Source organism: Pteropus medius, unplaced genomic scaffold, assembly GCF_902729225.1.
Source record: "Pteropus medius unplaced genomic scaffold, Ma_sr-lr_union100, whole genome shotgun sequence".
Lineage (NCBI taxonomy): Eukaryota > Metazoa > Chordata > Mammalia > Chiroptera > Pteropodidae > Pteropus > Pteropus medius.
Genome location: NW_024350323.1, coordinates 866,384 through 887,922, shown reverse-complemented (window position 1 = coordinate 887,922; position 21,539 = coordinate 866,384). Strand labels below are relative to the sequence as shown.

Sequence of the window (21,539 nt, the reverse complement as noted above, 5' to 3'; positions counted from 1 at the left end):
TGCTCCCCAAAGCTGGTGGGTCCTGGACAGCCTTCTTTCCAGCCCTTTCTCTCCACCCACTGCCATGCAGCAATGGCTAAAGCTAGAGGACAAATGTGGGTCACTTCTGAGGGGACCCAGATTGCCCAGGAAAAGTGATAGAGTGTGCTCAAACCAGACAGCTGGGAGACATCTTGGAAGAGAGGGAGGAGGGGACGGTTTTCCACAGTGAATTCTGACAATTGGGAAGAAGAAAACGTGGGAACTCTTTAAAGAGACCAATGTGGTTACACATTTCTTAACTTTATGTTAAGCTCAGATCTTAAAAGGTCATGGGCAAAGATAGAAATGAGCATAAAATTAAGAGTAAATCTAAGAACCTGTAAGAACAGTGTCCACACAGCTCAAGTTGAAGCTTGTCAGGCTCTGCTTTGATCACACTCTCCGTTCGCCCCCTCTCTCTACAGTTGGAGAAATTTTCTTCTCACTTTCAGGCTACCCTTGTCCTAAGACAGGAAGGATTCAAGTAACCCTGCCCTGCATGCTGGGACTCAGCATCAAGTTGTCTCTTTGCCACCAGTTTGAGTCTGATCTCAAGTTTCCACTGAGCCTCTGCCTTATCGTTTGCTTCTGATCCCTGGCCATCTGTCTTATGTCCTGTGTCTGAGTCTCCCAGAGACCTTGCCTGACCAGCAGTCCCAAGTCAAAGCCTAGGCCCTGTCATGCTCTTTTAGTCTACCATCGAGGGAGAGACACCCTACCCTGAGCCCCACCCTGTGGCTGGGCCTGCTGGCCTCCTAATGGTTCCTCTGATCCCAACTTCCCACTTGTATTTCTAAATGTCTAAATTCCTATAGTCATGTTTACTCTCCAATTGGATCTCTAGTTTTCCTATGTTGTAACTCTATATCACTTAGGTATACTTTTGGCCACCGATAAGAGACTACTCTATAATAGTAGCTTAAATAGGTAGAGGTTTATTTGCCTTATGCAATAAAAATTCCTTGGATCTATGGTCCAGAGCTGATAAGGCAGTTCAATAATGCCATTGAGACGCTGGTCTTTCATCTCTGCCATCCTTAGGGCAGGCTTTCATCTATTTACTTTTTGTCTCATGGTCACAAGACAGCTGCTGCAGCTCCAGGCCTTATGTCTGTATTATAGACAGGAAGAAGTGGAAATGGCTACAGAGCAAGAAGGTTAAGGATAAAGAACCTTATAGAGAGGCTTTGCCTTTTTATTCCGAATGGAATGCTCTCCCCAGTATCACTCGCCTACATCTCTATGATTAGAACTGTCATATAGACACTCCTAGCTGCAAAGAAAGCTGGGAAATCCAGTGTTTTTAGCTGGGCACATTATTGTTCTGAACAAAGTTGGGAAATCTTTATTGGGCAGGCAACTGGTAGCATCTGCCATGAACCCCAACCACCAATGGCTTGCCTAGACCACCTTGGCTTTCTTATTAAACTCCCCAGACACAGCTTTGACTGCTGGACTTGACTTTCTCCCAGCAACTATAGCTGGTTTGTTCCTCTATCATGGATTAAAAGAGATCTGCCTGGTTTAACAACAGCACATGTGAAAAAGACCTTGATTTGATTGTAAAGTCAATACGAGCCAACAGAGTGATGATGCTGCCAAAAGAGGTAATTAGGTTTTAGGCTGCATTAACAGAAGTATAGAACCAGAACAAGAGAAAAGATGGTTCTGCCCTTCTCTACGCGTGTCACAGAGCACTGTGCTCCATTCTGGACAACCCATTTAAACAAGGATACAATGACAAAGTGCAAAGTGTCCAAACGTGAGTCACTGGGCTGGTACACCAGCAGCCATATCACATGAGGAACAGTCGAAGGACCTGGGCTTATTGCATCTGGAGGTAAACAGACCCAGGGAAGAGCCTCCATAGGGGAAGGATCAGAAGCAGTTATTCGAGTTAGGGTTCAGAGCCCGGGAGATTTCAGCAAGCAGGGTAGAATCAAGTGATTAAATGGGATGATGGAAGAGCAAGTTAATAACAATAAAACATTTATATAGTTCTTAGTATGTACCAGATATTATTCTAAACATTCACATATAACATTCACTTAATCTTTCATGACAACAGTTCTGTGAGGTAGGAATTGTTATTGTCTCCATTTTCCAGATGAAGAAAGTGAGGGACAGACAGGTTAAGTCACTTGTCTAAGGTCACATAGTTAGCAAGTGCCTAAGGCAGAATTTGAACATGAGAGTTCAGCTCGGTTTACTTCCTCTTAGAAGACATTAGTAATTCCGGGCAATTACCTAGATTTGAACACCAAAGAGCATTTGCAGCTTGCTTGATCATTTTTGGCTGTGGTGGGTGCGTTGGCACAGATGGGGCATAGAACTAGAGGGCTCCATTTTAAGACCTACAGCCCAGGGGACTCTTCTTAGATGTTTCAATACCTTCTTGGTCAAAACCAAGAGAATTAAATGTGCACATTTTAGCTATTCGTGGTCTTTCCCCTCTCATTTCCAATTTCTAGTATGAGGAATCCAGTCTCATCACTAGGTAACTGACACAGTGACTTCACTCTAGACTCCGTTCCACTCTAGGTCACAAAGGTACAGAGGTGACCCCTCTGGGGCCACCATTACATGTAGTTTGCATTCTGCAGCTTCTGCAGTTGCCATCAACCCAGGCTGAGAGAGCAGTTTTCTGGCTACCAGGCTCAGATACTGATAACTTCTCAAAGATCCTAAGACTAAATCCACTCTGCCCCACACCTCCCAAAGTCACCAGTCCACTCCCAAATTGTAAGTCTCATCTCCATCCTCACATTGATTCTCACACTGCTCTGCTTTGTTCTTGACCTAATCATCCCTCCAGTTTTTCTCCACCTCCCCGAGCCTTCCATCAGAATCCTTTAGACCACCTGCTCCCGAATCGGCATTCTCAGCCTCTTTTACCTCACAGAAACCTAGTTCTATGCAGAGGACTCTATTTCCCCTGCTGCCTTCTTATGTGATGCTGCTGTTATCTTTTCCAGGACCACAGGATCAGGAAGTGGAGTAGGTGTCTTTCTTGATCTTTATTACTACTTTCAAACCATTTTTTTCCTCCCTCTTGCAAAAACTTCAGCTCTTCTGATAATTCTTACAAGAAGAGAGAATTTGGACACAGAGAAACACACAGAGGGAAAATGGCCACATGAAGCAGAGATTGGAGCAATGGGTCTACAAACCAAGCCAAGCAATGCCAAGGATTGTTGGCAACCACCAGAAACCAGTGAAGACGCAGGGAATAGATCTCCCTCAGAGCCCCTAGAATGAACCAACTCTTCCAACACCTTGATTTAGGACTTCTGGCCTCCAGAACTGTTAGAGAATATGTATCTGTAGTTGTAAGCCGCTCAGTTTGTGGTAATTTGTTATAGCACTTCTAAATAAATGAATATACCCTCTTTCGCTCTCTTTTTTCTTTTTTTTTTTGGCTGTAAATTTTTATTTATTTTTATAAAATTTATCGGGGTGACATTGGTTAATAAAATTATATAGGTTTAAAGTGTACAATTTGATAATGCATCATGTATTCACCACCCAAAGTCAAATCTTCTTCCATCACCATATATTAAACCCCTTTACCTTCTTTCTCAATGAGGACTTTGGTTTCTATATTCACTGACTTTCCCATCTCCACTGAATATCCTGCCATTATTCTAGGGGACTTTAGTGTCCATGTTGATGATTCAGACATCAGTTAGACCTCCTGGCTCCTAAACACCCTCATCTCTTCCACTTCACCTCAGCTGACTAACTACATTGTCACAAACTGGATCTGCTTGACTATAAATAATCTCATTTGAGTCCTCAACACTCCTTCATAATCCTACTAGGTACTAAACTGTTTTAGTACCTTTCACTCTCCAGGATGACTATTTCAAATCTTCTCCACTCTTTACACAAACCTCCAGCCCCTGTGTCCATCCTCTGACTCTCTTGAATAGCAGATGACCTCATCATTTATTCATGGGTGAGACTGAAGCATCAGGCAAGGCCTCAACTTCCTACATTACCTCGTCCTTCTCTAGGACTTTCCTCTTGTAACAGAGGGAAAGGTATCCTTTCTCTTCAGAGCACCATTCCTTCCACTGATGTTTTGTAGCCTATCCCTTCTCACTTTCTCACACTATCAACTATCCCTTTTCTCTCAACTGAACCCTTCTCAGTAGCAGGTAAAACAGTCTCTTCCATCTTAAAATACTGCCCCCCTCAACTCCACACCCCCTCTAATTATCATTAATTCTTCTCCCCTTCCAAATAAATTTCTCAAAAGAGTTGTCTCTATTCACTCCTCAGCCCATGCCAGTCATGCTTCTGCCTCATCACTACCCTGAAAGTGTTTTCGCTCTGGTCACCAATGACCTTCATGCCATTAAATCCAAAATATGCTTTCATTCTTTATCTTACTTGACTGCCCAGTGGCCTTTGACATTATTTACCCCTTCCTCTTTATTGAGACACTTTCCTCTGTTAGCTTCTTGTTTTTGTTTTTCTCCTACCTCTCTGAGAACTTATTGGTTTCCTTTGGGACTCATTTTTTCTCTAAATGGCTTTTAAATGTGGGAGTTCTCCAAAGCTGCCTTATTTTCTCACTCTAGGCTCTCTCACTAGGAAATCTCATGCATGGCCATGGTATGTATATGTCATGTTTATATCTCTATTGAGATGATTGAAACACAACTCAAATTCAATACACCCGAGACCAAATCTATGGTCTCCCTGAGATCTGATTCTCTACCAGTTTCCCCCTTTTCAGTGAATGGCACCCCCAACTATCCAGTTATGCAATTCAGAAACCTAGGAGTTATTCTTGGCAACCCCTCTCCCGCATATCCAGTCATCACTAAGTTCTATTTTATCCCTTAGAAGTTTCTTAGTCCATCCACATTTTTTCCAATGACAGTGCCAGCCACCACTCTTGTCCACGTTACCACCATGTCTCATTTTATCTATTAGAATAGACTAGTCTCTGCATATCCACACTGGTTTCTCTCCAACTGATTTTCTACACAATATCCGGAGTAAGGTTTTCAAAAGTTAAATATGATAGTGTTATTGTCTTATATAAAAACCTCCAATAATTTCCTATGGCCCATAAAAGAAAGAGGAATCATTAAGGTGGCCTGCAGTGTCCAGTAAGGTCTTGTTCAAACTTACATCTCCAGTTCACATCACTTTCTTCCTCATGTTCTATGTTCCACCACACTGGCCTTCTTCTAGTTCCAAATCTACCATTCTTTTCTGGCCATAGGGCCTTTGCACATGCATTTTCTTCTTCCTGGGACATTCTCTCCACTCCCCCACCTCCATACACTTTGCTTGCTTAATCCTAATTAATACTCAAATCTCAGTTCCAGCATCGCCTCTTCAGGGAAGGTTTTCTAGACCAGCCTCCAGGCTAGGTCAGGTTCCTTTGTTATATCTCTCATAGAACTGTCTTCCTTTCTTCATAGCAATTATCTCAGTTGCATTTCACCTTTATTTGTACGATTCTTTGGTTTATTTCTGTCTCAACCACTATACTCCAAAGTCCATCAGAGCAGAAGCCATGTCGGTTTCTGTTTTTCTCTGTTTCTTTAGAAGCAAGTATAGTGCCTAACATATAGATGCTCAGCATTTGTTGAATGAGTGAATGAATGAATAAATGAATAGAAACTTAATGAAACCATCTCCATGGCATTATAGGGGTGTGGCGTTACGCTAACAGAGTTGATACCATTACTGTTGTCATAACAAATATGAACCACAACATGTAGAAGCAGAGGGTCTATCAAAGTTGCCTCCAGCGGCAGTAAAATCCTCACAGTGAAGGTATCTCAAGAAGGTATCAAAGCAGAAGTTAAATGACTACTTATAGTTAAATAGCCACAAGAGAAGTAGATGTTTTATAAAGTTTTTGTATCTAAGGTCTTGCAATTCTAGAGTTTGATGCACAGAGATAGTGGCTTGAGCAAAGAGGATTCAGACACCCTCTGGAATGGAAAATGGAAAAGACACGGAAGAAACTGTTCTAGGATCCTAGCCCCATTGAGATCACCTCATTCATCTTTCTCTTCCCAAATAAGTTCTCTTCTAGTTCATATTTGGGCCATTTTTTTCCTGCATTGAAGATTGCCATGGGGTAGGAACTCTTCGACTTCCAAAACTCTCTCAGTTCCATCATTTACTGGCAATCTTGCTTCCAATTTTTATCTTTCCTGCTTCAATTTAAAGCTATTTCTTCATGCTTCATATAGCGAAGAAGGAAGTACACTGCCCCAGGTGTATCCGAAAAGTTTTTCTTTTAATGAAGGTGATTATTTGTGGCTAAGTGCAAGTCTGCACATTTCACAGTCCAAAAATTGAGGTGTCATTTGTTATACTATATGTGGGCTACTCTTGGCATTCAGATGCTAAGGGTATCTCAAGAAGAGACCAAACTACCTATAGAGATGGGTAGATTTTCCATCTGGCAGTGGGCAGATGGGGTCTCTCCAGCACTGCTCTTTAGATCCTCTAGGGGGCTGCCTCACTGTGCCATAGGGAGCTGCCTAGTGAAGGTGGCAAAAGTGGGCTCAGGGGGCAAGAAAGAGCCTCCATCCTCCATAGCTCAATATCAACTCACCGTCTGCCTCATCCTCTGCCACCAGTGGAGCTGGATATCAAAGGAAAGCAAGTGGAGGTCTTAAAGCAGCAGAAATGGGCTGAGCACTAGAATCTGAGTCAGCACGGATGCTGGTTCATGCATGACCTGGGACTTTAACCCAAGGAAGGACTCGGGCTTCTCCCTCCATCCTTCCCACAACCTGCTTCTGTTTTGCTTCTGGGTGGAGGACCCACACCCTGGCATGTGCTGCACTTCGGCTTCGTAGCTGTCCTGTCCTCAGAGAGTCTGTGGCCTCCTTCTTGAAGTTTGGGACATGGTGCCTAGAAGTTTTCTTTTACAGCTGGCCTCATGGGCTCTTTAGTCCATCATTCCCACCATCTTCAGGAAGCAGCACATTGGCACTGGAAACAGCACAGATTTGGAGTCAGGCAGGCCTGGGTTTGCATCCCAGCCAGCACTTTCAAGCGCAAGTGATCAGAACCTATCAGTTTCCCTATCAGTAAAATAGGAAAAATAGCTACTTTGTAAGGTGGTTGGGTAGATAAAATATCATGATGGTTGTAAAGTGCCTAAGACATGGCTCTCAATACAGGAGTTCTCCCTGAACTGTCCTTTGTAGGACAAGGTATACATTCCCTGTTTCTTCTCTCATGGTTTCTTTCTATTCTGTTCTGTTGCTTCAGACATATTCAGCAGCAGATTAAGTGTGGTTTTCTGCTGGGAGGAAATTTCCAGAGGGTATAATTTCTGTGTTCGCAAGGGCTTAGGGGCTAGAAGCTCATCTTCAACCCCAGGGAGGATGTCCTCAGGATACAGATTGCCCATGCAGAGAAAGGGGGCCTACATGCCTGTGTTTTCCAGGTATGCGTTAGGAGAAACCTGTGCGAGCAGGGATGGGGAGAACGTGGCAGGGTAGGGGTGGGTGATCAGGATGCCGAATGCAGGGGGAATGCCTCTCAGAGCTTCTAGTGGCCACCTCAGAAGGCAGTCAGGAGATAGAGCTCAAACTCTTCGATTTCAGTCTCCTCAATCTGAGGCCTTTGGAAGATGGAGCCTTGTTATTTCACATTCATTTCACTGTAACAATACACCAAACCTAGTGTGTTCAATGTGTTGTTTTTGTTACCATCATTCTGTTTTGCCTTGGTGGTGGTTGGCAGAGCTTTTTACCTGAGGGTTGTCTTCAGATTCATCTTTAAGGGAGTTCCAGGATGACTTTACCTCCCTCTTTAGCTAGCCCAAAGGAAAGCTGTGCCCCACTCAAAGGGATGAGTGCCAATGACAGCTTTAGAGAGGAAAGGAAAGGAGGCTGAATCTCTAGGCATTTAGGAAAGAAGCCAGCAGAGCTTGTGGAGTCGGTCTGAACCTGACACATGGTCTGGGAGCTTCAGAGGAAAAGCACATGAGGCTTCCCCAGGGTAACCCTTAGGGAAGCTCAGCACCTTCATGGCTTGGTCTAAACTCATCTCTGAGCTTGGTTATTCCATTAGAAATGTTGCCTTTTGAGCGAATGCCACCTTGGGCTCTGCTCTGTCAGCTAATAGGCTTTCTCTTTCTGTCCTGAAGTCTGAGCTCACTTCCAAACTCTCCTAATAAGAATCTGTCTTTTAGGAGTGCTTCTGGCTTTTAGCTCATTTGCAGGATGTGTATGTCCAATGTCTTCTTAGTTTAGTAATTAATCAAGCTAGCACTGGTTACCAGACTCACACTCTTCCTCTTCAATCCTCGAGGCCAAGATCCAAGACAAAGAGGGCCTTTTGGTGTACCCAGGGAGAGAATGAAATCCTTCCCACAGTCCTTGAATTGAATTCTTACGAAATCTGGATACCCTAAATTTATGGACCATAAAAGTAAGAAGATGTTTCTCCCAGGCCAGAGAGGCCAGCATGGTGGACATGAAAAAAAGCCATTACCAGAGCTATTTGGGAGAGAAGCTGACACAGTTGTTCTGAGCAGGAGTTCTATGCTAGGAGAACTCAATCTAGAATATCAAAAGTGGGGGAAGACTGTTTCTATGTGAAAGTCACTTAGGGAGAGAGAGATTTCTATGCATAGACATATTAAGGACTGAACTAAATTACATGCAAATAATTGTCTTCTTCCTTGCCATGTTTTAGACTTCTCTATTGTGGCATTTTGGGGTCCCTAATGCTGCCCTACTGTCCCAGAAGCTTTCTTAATCTCTGTTTGACCTTTAGACTGCTCCCACCACCTACACTGGGTCAGATCTTACTGGCCTGCAAGAAGGAGATGCTGCCTGGGATTAAGAAGAGCTGGCCTATGACTCCTGCACGGATGCAGATTCTAATCCAGAAGTTCTGAGTCTCAACTAAGGGTACTATAAATTGGCCTCTGCTGCCCCCCCATGGTAACTGAGGTTACTTTTCTTCACCTGAGGTGACTTCTGGAAAAAGGGCTGTCAGACCTCCAAATTATTACCCACTTTCTCCAGCTCCTTACAGCCACCCTCAGCCCTCTCTGCAGTGTTGCCAGGAACATAACTCTCTCTTGGGATAGCAGCAAGACACAACTGGGCCAAGTCCTGAGACTGGTGAGGTTCAGGCCATGACTGGGTGGTGCTGCCATCCACTTGGGCCTGCATCCAGACTCCCTACCTCTTTTAGAGATATGGGAAGTGAATGAAGAAAAAGGTTGTCCACTGGGAATGGAATGATTTGTCTCAGATCTTGCTCAGCCTCAAAATCGCTAGTCTGAAGCCTCCTAAGATCCCCAAGCACCCATCTCAAAGACTAAGAGCATGATCCTTTTCCAGGATGCCTCGAAGTTAGCCCAGGAGCCACGACTCAGCTTGTTCTGCCCTTTGTCAGGTACCTTTGGCAGGTCAAATGTGGCCCACAGCCTAGTTGGCCCACAGCCTAGTTGGCCCACTTTACACCCTCTGAGCTCTTCACACCTTTGAACATTAGGGTATGGACAGAAGTGGAAGCAGACACTTGATCTTATGCAAAAGATGTAGGCTCCCCCACAGACCTCAGGGAAATGTTCCGTTGTTCTCAGAAAGAGCACCACTCTACCTACAGGGCCAGAAAATGAGTCGAAGGCCAAGCCTGACTGCCCAGGGAATGTTAAGAAGACAGGTTTGGAGGGTTTATATCTCTCTCAGTATGAGCTGGCAGAGTGAAGACACCACCAGTATCCCACCTCTCAGCTTGAGAATTGGTGTAAAGAGGGCACCTAGAAGTAGACCTAACAACTTTTGGCCTGGGTTCCAAGTCCACTCCTCAGCATGCTGAAAAACTGCTCATCCTAGCTTCTGGCTCTTTTCTTTGGGTATCCCTTTTACAATTCCTTCCTGTACTCAAGACCCCTATTCCACATCAGAGACAGAGTGTGACCTATCTAGAGCCAGAGTGAGAAATCTGGAGCCATAATAATAAAGCCCTCCAGGTGCTTCACATGTGTTACTTTATTAATCCTCAAAGAAAGCTTGTGACAGAGGGATCATTATTATTTTTACAGACGAATAAACTAAGGCTCTGAGAGATGAGGTGATTGACACAGAGTCCCACAGCTAGGTCTTGGAGGAGTCTCCTACCCATTTATCTGGCTTTAAAGTCAGGATTCTTAAGAATACCACTCTGCTACCTTTTGTCGTTTTAGCTCTTTTCCTCTTTCTGATCCTTCATATCCTACAAGATGCAAAGTCTATAGAGTCTACCTTATAAATAGCTCTTATATCTGCTCCCTCCCCTCTCCCTTTTGCTCCCTCTCTCTCTTCCTTTCTCCTGTCTCCTATAGTCTCTCTTAATTGAAATAGAATTTACATATAGTGAAATGCCATATCTTAAATATACAACTCAATGAATTTTCATGAACATATACACTGTATTTCTACCACTCTAAATCAAGATATAAAACACTTTCATCACAGTTGAATGTTCTCTCATTTCCACTTTCTGTTAATCCGTAGCCCCCATAGGCAAATATGAATATGCTTTCTGTTATCATACATTAATTTGCCTGTTCTTAAATCTCATATGAGTAGAATAACATAGTATATACTCTTTTAGGTTCTACTTCTTTTGGTTATATAATGTTTCTAATATTCCACATACTGTTGAGTATATCAGAAACTTTATTCCTTCTTAGTAACAGTTTTATTGATATATAATTTGTATACCATACAATTTGCCTATATAAGTGTACAATTCACTAGTTTTTAGTATATGCAGAGTCATGCAATTGATATAGGGAAGAGGCATGAGAACTACATAAATTGACTAAATGTTAAACTAGGTTGTATTCACAGCCTACCAGCCTACAACATACTGCTTCCAGACCATGGGGAACCTACAGAACAGAGAAAATTTCCTGCTGGGATTACTAACAAACTATTTACTCACACTGTGAAAGGAAAACAGAATCTTTAAGTCCTATCTTTCACAAAATAAACCCAATCATTCATTCCCTACAGACAGATCATGGGGAACCTATAAAACAAAGGCTGAGATCGCCAGCACACCTTTCATGCTGCATACCCATGCTTTTCATGCTCCATACCCATACCATCAAAGGAAAATAGGGAAACAAAGTATTAAACTTTGTTTAAAATTCATAGAAACTACGAATCACATATAAACTGAAATCCTCAAACACTCGGAGTCTGTCTCACTCATATCCTGTCTCTGAGAGGAGACCATGCTCTGTCTATAGAGCATTGCTCCTTTTTTAATAAACTTTTTTTTGTCTCTAACTCTAGCATGAACTTGAATTCTTTTCTGCACGCAGTCAAGGATTCTCACTCCCTCTCTCCATGCAGGACTTGAGTCCCCATTTGGGAGAATTTACCCTGTCCTGTATCACAGTCATCGACACAATTGATTTTAGAACATTTTTGTTAACCCAAAAAGGAACACTGTACCTTATTGCTAACCCCTACCCCTGCCCCCAGCCTTAAAGAATCATAATCTATTTTATGTCTCTACAAATATAATTGGAATAAAAAGTATGTTTTTATTGTGACTGACTTCTTTCACTTAGCGCAATGTCTTCAAGGCTCATACATTTTGTAGCATGTATCAGTACTTCATCCTTTTTTTAATGGACAAAGACTATTCCATTGTATGGATATACAACATTTTATCCATCTTTTCATCAGTTGATTGACATTGGAGTTATTTTCACCTTTTGGCTAATATGAATGTTTCTATGAATATTCATGTACGATTCTTTGTGTGGACATATATTTTCATTTCTCTTGGGTATATATCTAGGAGTGGAATTGCTGTCTCATATGGTAACTCCATGTTTACATTTAGAGTAAGTAACTGCCAAACAGTTGTAGGAGCAGGCTATTGCCAATCTTTGGGGCTGCTCAGATCCCAGATATAGTCTTCTTAGTTGTTTCTTTCCCTGTGCCTCTGTTAAACATCTGGATGGCATGCCATTTTGCTTGTTGCTTAGAGTAGTCTGGGGCTATTGGCCTCCTTTGTTTTCAACACCCTCAGGCACAAACTTCCTATACTCTATTCCAAATATGTCAGTTCCTTTGGAAAGAGCTGCAGAGATCTCTGTTCTAATGGTCTGTCTCTCCCCTGGGCAGAACCTCTATGTAATTTACAGGAGTTGGGAGGAGGCTGGCCTGATTCTTCCAGACTGACACCACTGCTCATATGAGCAGGGCTCACTGCTGGGACAGTAGTCCCTTCTTAACTTGCCCCTTTACCCTGCAAGCTAGCTGGGATAGGGATATTTGAGACCCAGCTTCCTCAGCCTGTCATCCTTGGAGTAAAGCCTTTGCCTTATTAGTGGAAGGTGGGCTGGGAAAGAGAAACTGGTCTTCTTGGCAGTGTCTTCCCAAAATAGAGCTTCTGCAATATGAAGCTTGGAGGGATGAGAGATGCTAGTGGCCTGCCCCTCCAAAGATGAAACCATAGTGCCAGACTGGGAGTTAGATGGAGAGGGCCGCTTATCTTCTTGGCTGCAGGTGACAGGTATAGGAGCTTGGATGTTGATAAGGGAATGTGTCATGGCTCAAACACCACAGACTCTCACTGTCAAATCTTATTTTGAATAGATGTTTCTCCATTTTCTGTATAACACTAGAACAATTTCCAGAGATTTGAAATGGTTGTTTTTAAAATAGTTTTCAGTAGTGAGATTGTTATTTCCCTGGGGAGAGGGCTCACCACATTGCTGACCCTGCCATTCTAGAAGTTGATCTCTTTCATTCCTTTTTATTGCTGAATAATGTTCCACTTATATGAGTATACCATTTTCATTATAGTTCTTTTAAAATTAAGCTTATTTTGAGATAATTGTAGATTCACATATTGTTGTAAGAATTATAAAAAGATTTCATGTACCCTCTACCAAGTTTCTCCCAAGGGTGACAGCTTGCTAAACTATAGCACATCATAACCAAGATATTAGCACTGTTATAATTATCAGTTTTATTCAAATTTTCCCAGTTTAACTTGTGTTCATATGTGTGTCTGTATGTATGTGTGGTTAAGTATTTAATTATATGCAGTTTTGTCACATGTGTAGACTGATGTATCCACCAACACTGTTAAGGCACAGAACAGTTCCATCAACACAGGATTACCTCATGTTGCCCTTTTATAACCATACCCACCTTTCTCCTGCCTCCATGCCTCTCCTTAGTTTCTGTCAACCACTAACCTGTTTCTACCTCTATAAGTTTGTCATTTCAAAAATGCTATATAAATAGAATTATAAAGTATTGTAACCGTGTAGTTTTAGCTTTTTTCACTCACTGTAATTTCCTGGAGATTCATCCAAGTAGTTGTTTTTATCAATAGTTTGTTCCCTTTTATTGATGAGTAATATTTCACAATATGGAGGTACCAGTTTATTTAACCATTCACCTGAGGAAGGATTTCTAGATTGTTTCTAATTTTTGGCTACTATGAACAATGATGGTCTGACCATTTGTGTACAGATTTTTGTGTTAATATAAGTTCTCTTTTCTCTCGGATAAATGCCCAAGACTGCAATTGCTGGGTCATATGGTCACTGTATGCTTAGTTTTTTAAAGAAACTGTCAGTCTGCTCTCCAGAGTGATTTTACCATTTTACATTCCCACTAGCAATGTATGATGATTCCTTTTTTCTGTATTTTTACTAACATTTGGTATTGTCACTATTTTTATTTTAATCATTCTGATAGGTGTGTTTTATTAGAACTTCCTAATGATGAATAATGTTGATGACAGCTATTCTAACAGGTGTGAGTCTCCATTTATTTATATCTTTGATTTCTTTCATTCAAGTTTTATAGCTTTCTGCATGTCGATCCTGTATACATTTTGTTATATTTATACCTAAGTATTTATCTTTTTGGTGCTAGTGTAAATGGTATTATATTTTAAATTTCAAATTCTAATTGCTCATTTCTGGTATATGGCAAAGCAGTTGAATTTTTATATATTAGGTCCGGGGAGGGAGGGGGGTGTTGGTCTATTCTTTGGAAATGTCTATGTAGAAAATATCATCTGTGAACAAAGGGAGTTTCATTTTTCTCTTTCCAATTTTTACACTTTCCCTTTTCTTCTCTTAGTGCATCAGCTAGGACTTCCATCCAGTACAAAGTCGAGTAAGGAAATAAGAGGGTACATCCTTGCCTGATCTTGAGAAAGCATCCAGTTTCTCATCATTAAATATGATATTAGCTATAGAATTTTTGTAGATGTTCTTTATCAAGTTGCAGAAGTTCCCCCTCTAGTTCTAGTTTGCTGAGAGTTTTTATCATGACTGGGTTTTGAATTTTTTGAATTTTTTTTGCATCCATTATTATGTTTATATGATGTTTCTTCTTTAGTTTGTTGATGTGATGGATTACATTAATTGATTTTCAAATATCGAACCAGCCTTGCATACCTGGAATAAATACCACTTGGTTATGGTATATAATTCTTTTCATACATTGTTGGATTCCGTTTGTTAATATTTTATTAAAATTTTTTCCATCTGTGTTCATGAAAGATATTGGTGTAAACTTTTTTTTTTAGGCGAGGCAACCCTTGGTTGACCTCACAGATTGCAAGGATCTTGTCAGCTTACAATCCCTAATTTTATTTTTTATACCTACAGCACTTGGTCTTCCTACGTGGTCTCCCATCCAAGTACAAACCAGGCCCGACCCTGCTTAGCTTCCGAGATCAGACAGGATCTGGCTTGTTCAGGATGATATGGCCATAGACAGGTGTATACTTTTCTCTCTCTCTTTTTTTTTTGTAATGTGTTTATCTGGTTTTGAAATTAGGGTAACAAATACTGGCCTTGCTGTATAAGTTAGGAAATGCTACCTTTGTTTGATTTTCTGAAAGAGAATGTAGAGAATTGGTATTATTTCTTCCTTAAATGTTTGAGAGAACTCACCAGTGAAACCATTGGGAACTGGTACTTCCTTTATTTGTAATGTTATTAATTATTGATTCAATTTCTCTAATAGATATCAGCCTAGTTAGATTATTTCTCCTTGTGTGATTCTTGTAGTTTGTGTCTTTCAAAAAAACTGATTCTTTTCATCTAAGTTATCAAGTTGTAGGCATACAAATATCCATATTATCCATTTATTAGCCTTTTAATATCCATGGGATCATTAGTGATAACCCTTCTTTCATTCTAACATGGGTAATTTGTATTTCTCTTTTTTTCTTGAACAGTCTATCAAGAGGTTTATTGATCTTGTCTATCTTTTCAAAAAGAAACCAGCTTTGGTTTTGTTGATTATCTGTATTCTTTTTCTGTTTTCAATTTTATTGATTTCTGCTTTAATTTTATTTCTTTTTATCTGCTTGCTTTAGGCTTAAATTGCTCTACTTTCTCTAGTTGTGGAGGTGGAACTACTTAGATTATTGATTTTCTTTCTACTATATGTATTTAATGCTATAAATTTCCTTCTAAATTTCCTTGCCTCCAATAAATTTTGATAAGATGTATTTTTATTTTCATTTATTTTAAAATTATTTTAAATTTTTCTTGAGATTTCTTTAACCCATGTGTTATATAGAAATATTTTATTTAATCCCCAAGTATTTTGGAATTTTCCAGCTATTTTCTGTCATTGATTTCTAGTTTAATTCCACTAGGGATTGAGAACATACTTTGTATGATTTCTATTTTTTATATCTTTCCAAGTGTGTTTTATAATGGGGTCTTTATTGGCGAATGTTTCATGTGAGCTTGAGAAGAATGTGTGTTCCACTGCTGTAGGGTGAAGTATTCTATAAATGTCAATTAGATCCAGTTGATTGATAGTGCTGTTTAGTTCAACTATATCTTTACTGATATTCTCTCTGCTTCATCTGTCAATTACTAAAAGAAGTCTCTTTAAGCTTTCAGCTATAATAGTGGACTTGTTTATTTCTCCATGCAGTTCTATCAGTTTTTCCCCATGTATTGGACACTCTATTGTTACATACATACACATAAAAGTTGCTTTGTCTTTTTGGAGAAGTGACACTTAATATTTTGTAATGCCCATCTTTATTCCTGATAATTTTCCTTGTTTCGAAGTCTTCTTTGTCTGAAATTAATACAGGTACTCCAGCTTTCTTTGTTTAGTGTTAGCATGGTATATAGGCAGACCACAGAGATGTTGTGGGTTTTGTTCCAGATGAAAGTGGATATCACAATAAAGCAAGTCACATGTAATTTTTTGCTTTCCAGTGTATGTAAAAGTTATCTTTACATTATACTGTGGTCTATTAAGTGTATAATAGCATTATGTCTGAAAAGAAACAGTGTACATACCTTAATTAAAAAAATACTTTATTGCTAAAAAATGCTAACCATTATCTGAACCTTCAGAGTCATATTTTTTTGCTGGTGGTTGCCACAACCTTTAATTTGTAAAAATTTAATATCTGCAAAGCACAGTAAAGCAAAGGACGTTAAAATGAGATATTCCTGTATCTCTATCTGTTTAATTTTTTCAAGTTAGCAATCCTGACTTTATTTATTTATTTATTTATTTATTTATTTATTTATTTATCTTTGCATTTATTTATTATGGTAATATACATAATATAAAATTTGTGATTTTAACCATTTTAAGTGTACAATTCAGTGGCATTAACTACATTCACAATGTTGTATACTCATCACCACTGTTATGTGCCAGGTACTCTTCTAGATATGATAATGCATAATTAAGTCATTCAACAAATATTTATTGCATGCCTAGTATGTGCTAAGCACTGGAGATACAAGGAGGAACAAAAGGTTTATGATTTCTATATCATGGAGACTAAAGTCAACTTAATGAGACAGACACTACATGTAAGCAAATAAATAAGATGTGGGCTATGAAAGAAACAAAGAAATGGGTATTGAAAAAAGAAAGAGTAATTAGAGGAGTCCATTTTTAATGGATAGTCATGGAACACTTCTCTGAGAGAGGGCATTTAAGCTGAAACTTGAAAGATGACAAGCAAATGAGGTGATTCTAACTGGGAAAAGAGGATGTCAAATAGAGGAAACAAAAGCAAAGTCCTAGAGGTATGAAAGGGCTTGGCAGGTTCCATGAACACAGGGAACCAGTGTGGCTACAACATATCAAGTGATAGAGGTCCATATGATATGAGAATAGCAAGATTTATACCACAAAAGGCTTTGAAATGACATGGTAAGGAATTTAGATTTAATTTTCTGAGGGATGAGAAACTCTGAATTATGTATTTAAAAAGTTACTCTGAGTATTGGGCTGGGGATGGAGTGAGGGATGGACTGAAAAGAGGAATGAGGAATCTTTTGGGGGTGATGCAAATATTCTGTATCTTGATTGTAGTAGTCCTTTCATGGGTGCATATATCTGTCAAAATTTACCAAATTGTATCATCAAACTGTACTATTACATCGAATCATTTGTTATATGTAAATTAAAGCTCAATAAAGTTAAATTTTAACTTTCTGATTACATGCATCTATTTCTGGGGAATGGATGGTAGGGGGCAAGAATAGCAGGGATGTTCATTAGAAAATTATTGCGGTCACTTCAATCATAGTTGTTGATATTTTATTTACTCCTCACAGACAACCTTGAAGAGTACATTCTTCATTTTATAGTTGGAGAGACTGAGGCTCAGAGAAGTGAAGTAATTTTTTCAGGGTCACCCAACTAGGAAGTGACAGGGATAGAACAGGAAAATAGGCCTATGTGATCTCAAAACCCCTGTTCTCTCCTCAAAACCAAAAAGTATGAACTCAGAGACTCTGGACAGGATTATTTTAGATCACAGGTAACTTTTCTCCTCACTCAATCCTTATGTACTATGACTTTGGTCCTTAACAGTATCATGTGTGACTTCTGATCCCAAACCCTGGACTACTTTTAGGAAGCCCAAATAAAGGAAACTATCCAGAGGATCTAAGAGAAGAAAAAAGGAGTGTCTTCCAGATCGGATACAGGCAACTCAAAAAGGTTTAGCCTCTGTAATTCCTCTGCAGTCTTCCAGAAATTTATGAATTGTGGTAAGGAGGGCAGAGAGGGGCAGAAATTTATAATCTACCTTAATCACATTTTCATAAATTCTGTAACTTCACCTAACACAAACATATGTGAATTTCTCTGTCTTATTTGCATCAATTTGTTCCTAAGGTGAAATTTGAAAAAGAATTTGAGTTCCATAGTCAGGACTCTCTTTGTTGCAAGTGACAGAAGCCCATCCTAAAGTGGTATAAGACAAAAGGGGAAGTGTAAGAGTACAACTGGCTACAGGTACAGCTGGGCCCAGGCCTCAAATGATATCACCAAGTATCTGTATATCTCTATCTCTTGGCTCTGCCTCTTTTCTTTTCTGACTTTTATCCTTGGGTTTGTGGTAATAAAGACAGCCTCTATAAGCTCCAAGCTTACATGGTCCATGACTGTCTTTGATCTCAGAGAGTAAGAGTGCATCTTTCCCAAAAATTCCAGCAAAAATGTCAAGGAGGAATTTCATTGGTCATACTTTTATTAACTCATCCTGGACTAATCATTATGTCCAAGGGAGGATTCTAATCAGCCAAGCTTATGTTATTTCTCCAACCCTGTGAGTGTGGTGAATGAGATGATTTTCCCCATCCAAATCCCCATGAACTGAGAATTCAGGAGGGATGATACCCCAAAGAGATGTTGGGTCAGGATAAAAATCATGTGATCATTATATTCAAGGTTGAATTTACTCTTTCCACAGGTGACTTAGATGCACCCCTCCCACCAATTCTGATCCAACTCTTAGAGTTTGAAAAAACGTAGTGGGGCACCATCCCTGGCTGGACCAAAAGGGGGAGTGGGATGAGGAGTCAAATAAAGCAACTAGAGACAGTATAGCTAGACCAGCAGTCTAGGTTGTGGTCAATGAGGAAATAAAAATCTTGAAGCCAGAGAAATCAGAAATGTGGTCAATTAAAGGCCATGAAAGAGCCCAGTGGTGAGATCAGCAATCAGGAGGATAGGAAACAGATCAAGAAGTGTGGGATAAGGAAAGTAGTTCAAAATGAAGGCCTTGAGTAGTAGGATAAGACTTGCTTTTCTGTAGTGCCTTTCTGGGACATATAGGCAGATGTGACAATTTAAATTTATTGTGCAGTACCATGTGATATTAAAGACTCCACTTTTCCAAAACTCAAAGTAGCTAGTGATTTCTCTTACATCAGGAACACTTCAAGCTTTTTAATCCCGTGTTGTTCCTTTTAACAGACTTCTAAAAAAGGAGCTGCCATGCTATGAAGTGGCCATACTAGTTCAAACAACACTATGAGTAGTAACTTGTCCCAAGAAAATAATCGTGTCCTTAAGATATACTCCTTATGAAAATGAAATCAGAGAGGCCATGTGGGAGGTGTTCCTGGGCCAAACATTGCATTCAAAGTCTAAAATGATTTTTGGAAGGGTACAGCACCAGTCACAGCCAAGCCACTGTAGGCACTGGCATCAGTCAGAGAAAAAGAAAAAAATACTCTATGTATTTAAAAACATAGGAAATTTAATATAGGGAATCAGTAACACAGGTCATGGAATTGCTGAGAAGCCAAACAGAGAATAGCAAAGCAATACAGATTAGTCATAGCAGGAAGTGTCTTCCATTCCTAACACTGGAGGAACATGAGAGAGGAAGTAAAGCCAAGGCCAGTTGGTGGGATCTGGGGTCATGATGGAAATATCCAATGGGGATCTGGAACTGTGGAGGAAGATGCAACCATTTCTCGAAAATGCCCCTTGAAGGAGAGAGAGAGAAATACTTGGCTTATACCTCCTTCCATACTCCAATCTCCAACCAGTGTTTCCCATTAGCCAAAGCCAGCTGGCAAGGACAAACAAGTAATATTATTTACAGCAGAGCATGGAGTGAAACCAAGAGCAAACATGTAATATACCCAGCATATTATTATTACCAGGATGCTCACCCTATATTCCTCTGTATTTTCCCTTAATTAAGCATATCTTGAACTCCTCCCCTTATTTTATCTAGCCTAAACCCTTCTACTGTACCCTCTGGAACTCATAACTTGTGATAAGCCAAACCCCTCAGCTTCTTCTTAAAACATTCTATCAATCTCCTGCCATAACTAGAATCTAGATAGTCTCTTAGCACACCACTTCACCTATGGGTGGTTTTTCTTTCATACTACACACATTAGGAATGTGAGATTGGTACCCTTCTTGCTCCCCATTTTCTTTTACAAGCAATTATTTTTAATCCTTGTATAAAAATCCCTGCTTATGAGGCTCATGCCATCAATAATATCACTTCTCTACCTCCTCAATTCTGTCATCTGCCAAAATTCCAGTAATTCCCCCACCTACATTTATTAAAAGACTTGGGCATCTGCTTCACTCTATAAGTTGGGTTGCTCTTGGCAACATATAACAGAAAACACCAAATCAATTGACATAAACAATAAAAAATATGTACTTTCTTATCCACATCAAGAGCTCTAGTTACAAGTTTCCCGGCTGCTTAATTCAGTGGCTCTGTAATACAATGTAGGACCCAGGATATGTCTGTCTTTTTCTCTGTCATCTTACACATGATATTATCCTCAGTATGCTCTCTTAGACTGAGTCCCCTCATGGTTGCAAGACATACATATAGACCTTACCTGTACATGTTCTTACCTGTAGGCAAGGAGTAGAAGAAGTTAAAACTACAATGATAAGCTTGTCTAGTGAGCAAGGGCTAGGTTCTTAGGCTAGGATACTATATTATTTGAAAAGTGTCTGGAGGGAGCTGCTCATGTATGTTTCTGTGGCTTTTTCTCTGTATTCATTCATAGTTAACCAGCTGCCCTACTGTTTGACACATTATTTTTTTAGATAAGTCAATGATTTCCATCAGGTTATAGTCAAGCCTTTCTGACAAGGGAACTATTCTGTTTTATTAAGATGTCATTGCATATCTCTGTTAATATTCATCTTATGTTAATTCAACAGTTTAGCTCTCAAAGGCGATTCTTAGTTCTTTCATTTCCAAATCCTATAAGTACACTTTACCTGAGTGGAAGACAGTGAACATAGTCTGATTCTAGAGTAACCCTGCTCTACTATTCACCATCTCTGAGCCAGTTTTATCATTTGTAAAATGAGGATTAAAAAAGTATTTACTTCATAAGGTTATTGCAAAGACTAAATGAAAAATAAATACTTCAAAAGCTAGCATAGCACCTGGCACATAGACTGCACTCAGTACTTGTTGTCTATTATTATTATTATTATTATTATTATTATTATTATTATCATAATATATTTTCTTTGTTGTTTTTTTGTTTTAATATCAAGTAGAGGGCAGGGTGCAAAGTCCCCCAAACAAGATAGCAGAGCTTAATAGAAAAACTGCAAGTAATTCAGCATAGTTAGAACATAGATGTCAAAGGGGACGAGCAGTTGTCCAAATATAAAACTGAAGAGATAGGCAGGAATCTGGTTATGCTAAGGAATTTCGAACTTATTCTGTATATATTGAGGGGGAAAGGA

General features: G+C 39.8%; 1 pseudogene; it reads right to left on the bottom strand.

The window, feature by feature from the left end:
- Positions 1 to 14,662: 14,662 nt before the first annotated feature.
- Positions 14,663 to 14,781, bottom strand: LOC120583627 (uncharacterized; annotated as a pseudogene).
- Positions 14,782 to 21,539: the final 6,758 nt, after the last annotated feature.